The sequence below is a fragment of the Cavia porcellus genome, unplaced genomic scaffold, assembly GCF_034190915.1.
Source record: "Cavia porcellus strain 051 isolate PalLab524CR breed Dunkin Hartley unplaced genomic scaffold, mCavPor4.1 scaffold_8, whole genome shotgun sequence".
NCBI classification, from domain to species: domain Eukaryota; kingdom Metazoa; phylum Chordata; class Mammalia; order Rodentia; family Caviidae; genus Cavia; species Cavia porcellus.
The window spans coordinates 23,446,569-23,456,985 of record NW_026947491.1 but is presented as its reverse complement, the minus strand read 5'-3'; the positions used below and the strand labels follow the sequence as shown (position 1 = coordinate 23,456,985).

The 10,417-nt window shown below is 35.8% G+C and overlaps 1 long non-coding RNA gene across 1 annotated transcript; it reads right to left on the bottom strand.

The window, feature by feature from the left end:
* Nucleotides 1-5,245: 5,245 nt before the first annotated feature.
* Nucleotides 5,246-10,417, bottom strand: LOC134477154 (uncharacterized). Its single transcript, XR_010049065.1, has 3 exons — nucleotides 10,019-10,417; nucleotides 7,946-8,119; nucleotides 5,246-6,329 (listed from the first exon to the last, which is right to left on the bottom strand). It is a non-coding gene; the product is annotated as an uncharacterized LOC134477154 (long non-coding RNA).

The window sequence follows — 10,417 nt, the reverse complement described above, 5'->3', positions numbered from 1 at the left end:
CACCACTTAAGCCATTAAGTCCAGGTAGGCATCAGTTACCTAATTGGGTGACTAGTGCACCTGGATCCACCCCTTCCCAAAGTGCCTCTGCTACGTGACTCATTTCTCATTGGGGCAACATTAGCTAAGTAGCTGAACTTGCAATCCAATAGGCAGGCTGTCGTTTGACCTAAGTTTTACCTACATTTCAATTATTGTTTGAGACTACTGTGAAGCAGCTCTGAGCAGGATTTAAAATTAACTAATTGTCTTCTTATGTTTATCTGTGAGTCTGTTCTAGGCATAGGCCCCTTGTGAGGTATGGGAACTGATTCATAGTAAGTGAATCTCTATGAATCACTGGTCTGCCTGAGCCTGTAGTGACCTATAAGGCCAGAGATACCTCAAAAGGCAAGATAAGGCCACAGCTGTGGACACTTTGCTCAAACATCGATTAAATAGAAAATACAGCTTCAGGAATTACTCCTACAGTCTCACACCTACCATGTCTTCATGATAAGGTGGTTCTCCTAAATTGACATGATTCGTTACTTGGAGACATCCTTAAAGTGACTCCCAAGATCCTGTTCATTGCCTGCACTTTCCTCAGTTTTCCCTCCCTCGGTTTTGGACCTAATAAAAATGGGCAGTCCAGAGAAGTCTTTGTCTTAGCCCTCAGTGCCTTGAACTCAGATAAAGGGTTTTGACACTCCTGTAGCTCTAAAACATAGCACTTGTCTCATTCACTGTACTTCACTGTACACTCATTTCGAAGACTGGGGATCTAAGTCAGGACCTGATAAATTACCCCTGTAAAAGGGCTTCAATAGCTGCATCCTAGATCCATCCTCCTAGAACCCATCCTGAATTTCTAAAATCTATTTTTTATTTTCAATAAAATTCTCCTAACTTCTTCCCTTACTTTGCAATTTTATTCTTCGATGCTGTGAGTCTACAAAGTTGGCACATTTGACACCTAAGAAGTCAGGACTTATACTTCTCCTGCATCAGTCTGATATAAAATGTGTTTTAAAGGCCATGTATTAAAGGGTTCATTGTGATTTGCTTGATTGTTCTGAATTTAACATTACCATGCACTTTATGACCTCCTCAGCCTAATGATCCATGAATATATATGAGGAAGGAGGTCACAAGGGGCCTCTTATAGTGAAATCTAATAATAGGTACCAGTCATAACCCCACTTAAGTTTCTGCTTTTGGGTTGGCCTGAGGTGACCAGATTTTTCTATACCACACCATTCTGTAATTACTATTTCATATAATTCAATTTTAATTCAGCTAATTGTTTTTGTTTCTTACTTTTAAAATTTTCCCTTTTCTAACTTTTTAAAAGAGAATAAAACCAAAATAAAACAGAAGCCAATCAAAACAAACCAGTGTAAGTGATACAGGACTTCAATACAAAATCAATAATAGTTACATAATGTTTCATTGTCTTCCAAATAGCCTCAGATACCTTCAGACACAGCAAGAATCAAAACAAACAGAACAGAATAGAACCAATGGGGGAAAAAAGTGAATGAAATAAAAGATTTCAAAATAAGACAATAGTAAATTCAAAATGGCTTTCATAACATGTCTTGTTGTCTTTGAAATAGCTGCCCATGCTATCGGATGTAACAAAATCAAACAAAACAAAAGAATAAAACCTAACCCAGCAAAACAATGAAAATGATATGGGATTTCAAAACAAGATGATAGTGAATTAACAATGGCTACCACCTTCAAAAGGAGATTCCCCCATAGATGCCATAGTGTGTACTGTTATCTTCTGAATAGATGATCAGACCACTGCAAAGTCAGTAAAACACCAAACATCACAAGTATCAAATTGCATTTCACCTCAATAGCTATTATCACAGCCTGTGTTTCTCCAAATCAGGCAGTGGTTTTTAAAATTTTCTTTCATTCTTTGCTTTTTGTTTCCTTTTTTCTTCTCTCTCTTTCTCTCTGTGCTTTGTTTTGACTTTTTGAGATATGTCACCATGTTGTTCAATTTGGCTCTGAACTCCCTATATAGCCTGGGGTGCCCTTGAACTCATGGTGATCTTTCTTCCTCAGCCTCCTAAGTTCTGGGTTTAAAGGTATACACCACCACATCTAGCTGTTTTTCTTCTTTCTTCTTTTCTTGCTTTCAATGTTTATTCTTTCCATTTTTTATTATGGCATTAAGTACAGGCATTACATAGGTAGGGAAATTTTTCTACAGCTAAGTTACACTGCTAATTCTCAATTTATTTTTTTAAGTAAAAAAACAATATTGAAATGCTGCACTGTTTATTATATTCATCCTGATTATGAAGCCTGACCTAAAATCATGGCACGCAAAACCCTCTTTTCTTTCTCATTGATCTTTTCTCCTCTTGATTAAAAAAAATAGAGCATCTTTAGCTCTTAACTCAGAGTATTAATGCTAGTTCAAATTTGATACATATTCCCTATTTTTGGAGACATCTATCCTGGTATCCCAAACCTATCAGAAAGAGAAATACAACTTCCGATCCTCTTAGTTCCAAATTATGATAATATATATACTTTCACTTTAAAGGAAGAACAGTTAATGAAACCATGTCACACTTTCTCATGTGTTTCCCCTTTCCTCATCTTTCAAATAAGACCAATAATTATGACAGCCTTGAGAAGTAAGAACTCATTTGTTTGAAATTCTTAGGCCCACATCCATTAGTAGGCATAAGGCAAAAATAAGAGACTGGTGAGACTACATCAGAAAGACAGGATCAGTGATAAGGTTTGGTGAGAATATGGAGAAAACTCACAAACTCTTATTGCAAATATATCAAATTGTGTTGGAAAAGTCTGTCAGTTTACTGTCAGTTACTGTCAATACATCCCTGAATCAAAATATAGTACTTCACGCTCTATAATATATAAAGAAAAGAGGAGTACTTTGGCTCTTTCATGGCAAGGGAGAAAATTTTATATGGTATTAGTGTTCTTGTAGACAGAATTCTGAGGTTATGCATGGCATCATATGTTAACAGATTGAATATACGTGTGTGTGTGTGTGTGTGTGTGTACATGTTGTGGACTTCTATTTTTTAGTATTCAGTAGCATGGAAGTATGACAACCTAATATATCTACTTCTAATTGCCTCCCAAATGCTCCAACTATGCACAGATACATCCTTTTAGTATCTCCTTAAGGGTTAGATTTCAACATGTACTTCAAATGGTACATTCCATGTCCAAAACATAAAAATTCACATGTTACTCATCAATGCATATATATCAATCCATATATATATATATATCCATATATACATGAGTGTTATAATATATTGTTCATGAAAGCAAATAAGTAGCACCAATATGAATGTCTATCAAGACTGAATGGCCAGTAATATAAGGTGACTCAATATGATCCATCAATTGCAGAACAGCCCATTGTGTAAGGTAATTGTGGAACAGGATGTTATTCAACCATCAAAGGTATTATATTCTAATTCAAGCAAGACGCTTGAGAATATGCTTCAAAGAGAGCCACAAAGGCAAAGGTTGAATTGTTCACCACATATGAAATGGCAATAACAGAAAAATACATAATAGTGAACAGTTTCTAGCATGAAGGAGAGTTTATTGGTGCTAAGTCTTTAGAAAAAAATTAAAGAAAACACTTTTTTAAAGAAAACAATTCTTTAGGAGAAAATGCAAGTGTTTAGAAAGTCTTCTAAATTGAGGAAAGAGATATTTATTTGTGTTTTAAGTAAGCAAATAATAAGTTAAGTGAATTATACTCTACTAAAGTGGGCAATAGCTAAAACAACAGCTAAGCAAAGAAAATACTCAAAAAACTTGGAAAGCCATTAGTAACACATCTAGGTACAATAAGCCAAGGAATAAATGCAGAAGAGAGTGTGAATTTGAGAAAGTGAAGAACAGATCAATGAGTGTAGTTGCAAATAATAACACAGGGATCAGAAAAAAACCTATAAATTATTTTCTCTTATGTACTTAGTATTCAGATACTTAGAATGCTTGTAAAATAGACTACATAGTTATTACAACACAGTGATAACTTTTAAAAAATAAACTACTACATCATGGGATCTTCCTTCAATTGTGAAGTATAAATATTATGTAAGTATAGTAGAGAAGGTATAGAAACTACTGAGAAGGGATAATTAAACAAATGTGGTACTTTTTTTTTGTTGCTAATGCAGGACATGGATTCCAGGCACTCATTCCCATGAAGCATGCTCTCTACCAGTAAGCAACATTCCCTGGCCTCCTCCATGGGATTTACATGCAAATATATTATTAAAGGAACATGTATCAAAAACACATCACGAAATGAGTGTTAAAATATATATATAGTTAATGATCCTGTAAGCATTGTCAATTTTTAAAATATATAACATAGAGTTACATTTTTAATTTTAATTTTATCCATTTAGGAAAACTTAAGGAAAAAAGTAAGTGAAAGATGAACAAATGGGGTAAAACAAGTAGAAAGTGAAGATGGTAAAACACAAAAGAAAATACATGTAATAGCTAAAGATTATGACCACTAAGTTTTAGATTGAAAGTCTTTGAATTTTGCTTGAGCTGGCCATGAGCTCAAGATCTATTGGAACTGCTTCTGGCAGATTTCTGATGCACACCAGTGTACCAGGCTGATCAAGGACATTTTAGAAGAAAGAGTACAAAAACTACGAATGATTAAATAGGTAAAAATTACAAGAAAAATAGCATTCATAGAAGTCCCTCATTGCACCCATTCCCATTATGTTTACTAGTGGTCCATGAAATGTTTAGGGAACGTTTTCTGGGGCAGTCTAACATGTCTGTAACCCAAGGCACTCATGGGGCTTAGGAACAAGGATCAGAAGTTAGAGTGAAGCCTGGGAAGATTCAAGAGAACTTTTTACAACAATAATGAAAAATAAAACTACAAGCTTCAGGGTATGTAGCTCAGTAGTAGAATAATTTTACTAAGTTCTGTTTTAAAGTTAGTATCTAGTATATTTTTAAAAAGTAAAACATAAATTTAAAAAACACTTGTTCTGCACATTTCATAAGTTTAATGCAACTTTCATGTATAAATTACGTATCATGTTTACAAGATAAGAAAATAAAGGCCTACTGCACATATGCTCACACATTTTAAAATCTAAGATGAAGTATCTCATAATGAAAAACAAGGTGTACTAGGCAATAGTTTTGAATCTGAAGATTCGATTACATGGCAGCAGAATTCCCTATAGCATGAAAGGCCAAAGTTCAAACTACAGTACCAAAAACAATTATATCACAAATATATGTTATTGCTATATTTCATGAAAGATAAAATGGTTCAGTATCAAGAACTTATCAGAAAATTCAACTCAAAAATCAGCAATGGAGAGCCTCTTCTGAATATCTGAGTCTTATCAATCAATATATTTTCTGAAAGTATGAATATCTTGATAAAGCACATATGTCACACAGCAAACATATATGAAATGTCCATACAGTTTCCTAAAACAAGGAGACACACAGTCCTTACTGTTCTTTTCATGAAACCAAAATTCGTGCTGTGGCATTATAAGGTAAAAGTAAGAAGGAAAGAGAGAAAGAGAAAGAGAAAGAGAGACAATTTATAGAAGGATTGGAATGTGAGACACAATTATTGTTCAGTGATTAAAAAAGCAAAACAGTATTTTTAAACAATGATAAGGACACCTAATGTTGCCAAGGAGAAGATCATCTAAAAATTGTAATGTTTCTTATACCTTTAATACTCACTTCACTGAAACCATGTTGGTTAAATAAAGCTAAATGATTCACAATTGCAATATAAATTATAATAAAACAACACTCATGCATTTTGCTTTCAGGATCAGCTTACATAAAATATCTAAAAAGGACTCTAAATGTCTTTTAAATTGTTGATATAACCATTACTGCCTACCATATTAGAAATAAAAATGAAAAACCAAAGTGTAGTGATTAACAGACTTATAACAGTAAAACAATACATTTGTCTTAACTATTATAACAGTTTACAAACGTAACTACATTTAGAAAATATTTTCAGTGAAAATATGAGCCTTGTGTAATATTTGCAAATACACCTAATGAATGGTTAAAACGACCAAACTATTTTAAGTCAGTCTGTGTAGATTTCTCAAACCTATCAGTTATTTACTTGGATTCTCGGTAAGAAACTGAGACCACCAACGTGCAGGTTAAACTTCTGGTATCTGGACTTCCGCAGCTCCTTCCTCTTGAAGCAGGCACCAGCGAGGTACATGAAAATCTTCACGTTGCTGATTTCAGTCTCTTTAGTAGTCTCTGAGGAGGTGGCAATGACAGATTTCTGGAGTGTCCTATGAAGAGGAGCACAATTGAGGTAAAGAGCCCAGGCCTGAGCAGCAAGGTCTGGGCCATTGCTTTAAGAACCCATCCTGCGCCTCTGTGGCCTGCGGGGATGATCAAGCCCCCAAGGGTCACCAAGGCTGTGAGGGTGGCCAAGACAGTGGGCTGACCAAGGCCATGAGGATGACCAAGCCCACAAGGCTGACTAAGCCTGCGAGGGTGACCAGGCCAGTGGGGATGATCATGCCGTCCTGGAGTGAGGCTGACTTACAACTTCCTCCCTGGCTAACTGCTGACCTATGACCAGGACAGGGCTGCGGCTATGGTGGGCCACGCCGTCTTGGACATTTTAGCCTTCGTGTTGCCCTTTTTACCAGTGCCAGTGGCACCTGTCCTCTGGGCTTCGGGTTTTTTTCTTTAGTATTTGACATCTTAGGTTTTTCACCTGTGTCTTGCAAACTGGGAAAGAGAACTAAGTGCCCTGCTTCCAGTCTACACCTTTTATCTATCTATCTATCTATCTATCTATCTATCTATCTATCTATCTATCTGACTATCTATTTTTGGTATTGGGAATTGAACTCATGACCTCATGCTTGCCAGGCAGGCGAGTGTCACTGAGCTGCATCTCTAGCCCAAAAATAACATTATTTTACTCGAGAAAATACCTCCTCATATATAATAGCAGAGGAAAGGTTTCAATGACTGTTGGAAAAGGACTAACACAACACCAGGAATTTCTGTATCCAGAATTACTTTGTAATATCCAGGAATGGTAGAAAAATTTGAAACACATTCTCAAAGTAAAATAATGCATGCAAAGAAGATGCTAAGGAAGATGATGTAAATATGTAGAGAATAATTATCCTTGTTGTATGTGATGATGCAATATAATATGAATTCTTCAAATTACATCCTCAATATAATTGTATTTCCAATACAGGTAAATTAATGAATAATTTCATAAATAAATCCTTTAAGTTCCTTTGGAAAACAGAGAGGATAATTCTATCTAACAGAAATCTTCACTTGATCTTAGTCAAAAGGTTGAGATGCAGTATAATACAAATCTCAAAAGAAGTAAAAAGGAGACACTTTCCTCCTAATGCCTGGGCCAGTTGTTTAATTTTCAATCTAGGCACACATGTTAAACAGCTAGCTGTTACTGGCCTTGTCATTTCTCACGTGACACACAGATTTGTATAACACAGTAATTTTTACAAAAACATTTTGATCATTTCTCAGTAATGTCTGACTGCATTGTCCAATTCCTACATGGAACTCCCAGGAATTGGAAGAATATTTATTATTTAAGAGAGAGCTATAGATGGGAGCCAAAGCAGGATTTGGGGATTATATCAATTGGGGTCTCATGAAACTATCATGCTAATAGGATCTGTAGAAAGGTGCCTTAGAACTCTCAGGATGATAGAGAATACTATCCTGGACTGAGTGGCTTAAGGAATGTATCTTTCTCCCACTTTGCAGCCTCAGGGGTATAGGATATACATGTCAGCTAATTAGCTTTCTGGCAAAGACTATCTTGACTTGCAAATAAATGCTTCCCAGTGTCTTCATTGGGTGGAGACACATCTAAGTGTCTTCACTTCCTAGGAGATACTAATACCTTTATGGAATGCAGAACAAATTTATATCCAGCAGAACTCAGATTCAAATAATGTTGCATTGTGGATCAGGGCTTCAAAACATTATCCGAGGATGTTCATTCATTTTAGGGAAGCAAAATGAACACAAGAAAGTTCAGAAAAAGACTTTAGGCATATCCTCAGAAGAGTAGATTCTGAAATAGAAAATAGTCAATAAAGTTCAACAAAACTGGACTTAGAAAGGAAATGAAAGAATTCTATATTTGAAAAAAGATTCAAACACTGATGAATGAAAACCATATCATCACAATGATCACTGCAAAAAGAGAAAAGAAAATCAGAACAAAAGCTGTAGTGGTGATGACAACATGCAAGAAAGAAATCATTTTAACAAGCAGATACTCAGTGAAATGTAACTAGTGGCACGATCATGCTTTATGTTCCTTAAATTTGGAAGATAGGTCCAGGGACTTCTCACTGTATCAGAAATCACCATGAACTCTTATCAAATGCCAGAGACTGACTTTCACAGCATATTTTATTTAAGCTAATGAACTATTCTATATGTACATCCACATATGCTTACTTCTCAAGGTTAGATTCTTCTGAGAAGGACACAGCTTTTAGGAGAATGAGGCATAAAGGGCACCCATAATGAAAACCATTCCTCAGTCAAGGGCTCTGTGCTCACATTATTTCAGGTGTAGTTCTATGCCCCACTGAGAGTCCATAAGGAAAGCGTGTGCTTCATAGATAACTGCACCCTACAAAAAGAGACTTCATCCTGAAGGAATGTTCAGAACACAGAATTCCTCAGTTATTCATATTTTTATGTTTTTAATCCATGAGGAACTCATATCAGTGTTGTTTAACTTTTTCATAACGGAATATTTTCTGAACAAAGAAAATATGACATTTGCTGTCTGTGTCCCTTCCTAGGTTTTATACTATGATGATTCATACAGTCATACTTCTCTTATTACTAAAAAAGTATATAAATAGAATTACTGTGAACCTTGCTTATGTGCCATTCTCAGTTTATGGGGATCCTCTGATGCATGATAGTCTTGCCTCAGTTCCATCTGATGCAGGGATTAAGGAAATGCACCAGGCTTGAATTTTTACATCTTAAATGACATGGGGACCATAACGATATTTAAAGGTCTGAATTAAGTCAGTTTTAACACTGGGGGTTGAACCAATGTGTGCTTTACAATTGGAGTATATCTCAGCCTTTTTACTTTATTTTTCTATCGGCTCTCACTCAGTCCTCTCGATCAGATTCTTACTTGCAGCATTCCTTCCTCAGTCTTCCATGCGGTCGGGATTGCAGACGTGCATCATTATGACTGGGAAGAATTTTTATATTAACATTGTGGACAGGTCAGTGTGTTCAGAGAAAATACCCATCCTTTTCACCTTGGGATATCTGGTCTGGATTGCAAAATGCACTATGAAAATTGACAATAATCAGCAGGAATGAGCTAGAGCCTGCCAAACTGTCAAGGATGTAAAAAGCTGTGCTATCTGTGCACTGTAGTATATTCTATGACTTACATGAGATATTCAATATTTTATAATAAAATAGACACTGTTTTTGATGCTATTACTAGCCATCCATGAGGTGGTTATGTAGAGGTCTTGAGCATAATTTGGTGAGGTGGACTTAAACTATAATGATCACAAAATTAAGGATATTTATTATTCCTCACTTATTTTTTTGTCTTCACCATCAATTCATTAGAATATAACCAAATGAAAAATTCAACATCTTTTTTACTTACAGAGAACAGTGTCCAATACAATTGGGGAAAATGCTTCAGTGTTTGAATAGTAAAACATGTAAAAACAGGGTCAGAAAACCACAGTTGGCCTCACTCTCACTGATAGCCCAAGTCTCATGCTGTTGGTGAGACATAACGCATACTTCAATCATCAGAGAAAGGTCTTCCAGATTACAACAAAAATGACATTCTATACATTTATCTTTCAAACTGGCAGAGTATTTAACATTTCAGTCACTCACAAACCACTCCGCAACTTTAGTGCAGAGATACCATAGTGAAACAGCCTGGTGGAAAAAAGTTGCTCACCTCATGGCAACCAGGAAGTAGAGGGGCAGAGAAGGAGGATCCGGGGACAAGAATATGTTCTTGAATGTCATACACACAGCCATCTAGCTACGTGTATACTCCACCACCTCACAGCATATTTAGCCACAGAAGTCATCCATAGATGAGTCCACTGATGAGTGTAGTGTCCTCACAGTCCAGTTACTTCCCAAACTCAGGAGGATTTTGGCAGACATTGTAAACCTTAATGTTGGTACATTATACATTCAAATCATAAAACTAAGCAAAATTAACCTCCTCTTGCCAATATGATTGATGAATACATCTATGAATTAAAGTTTTCTTTCATGACATTCCTTTATTTTCCTAGATATGAAAGTAATATTTACCGAAGACAGAATGGCATTCCCGGCACTATGG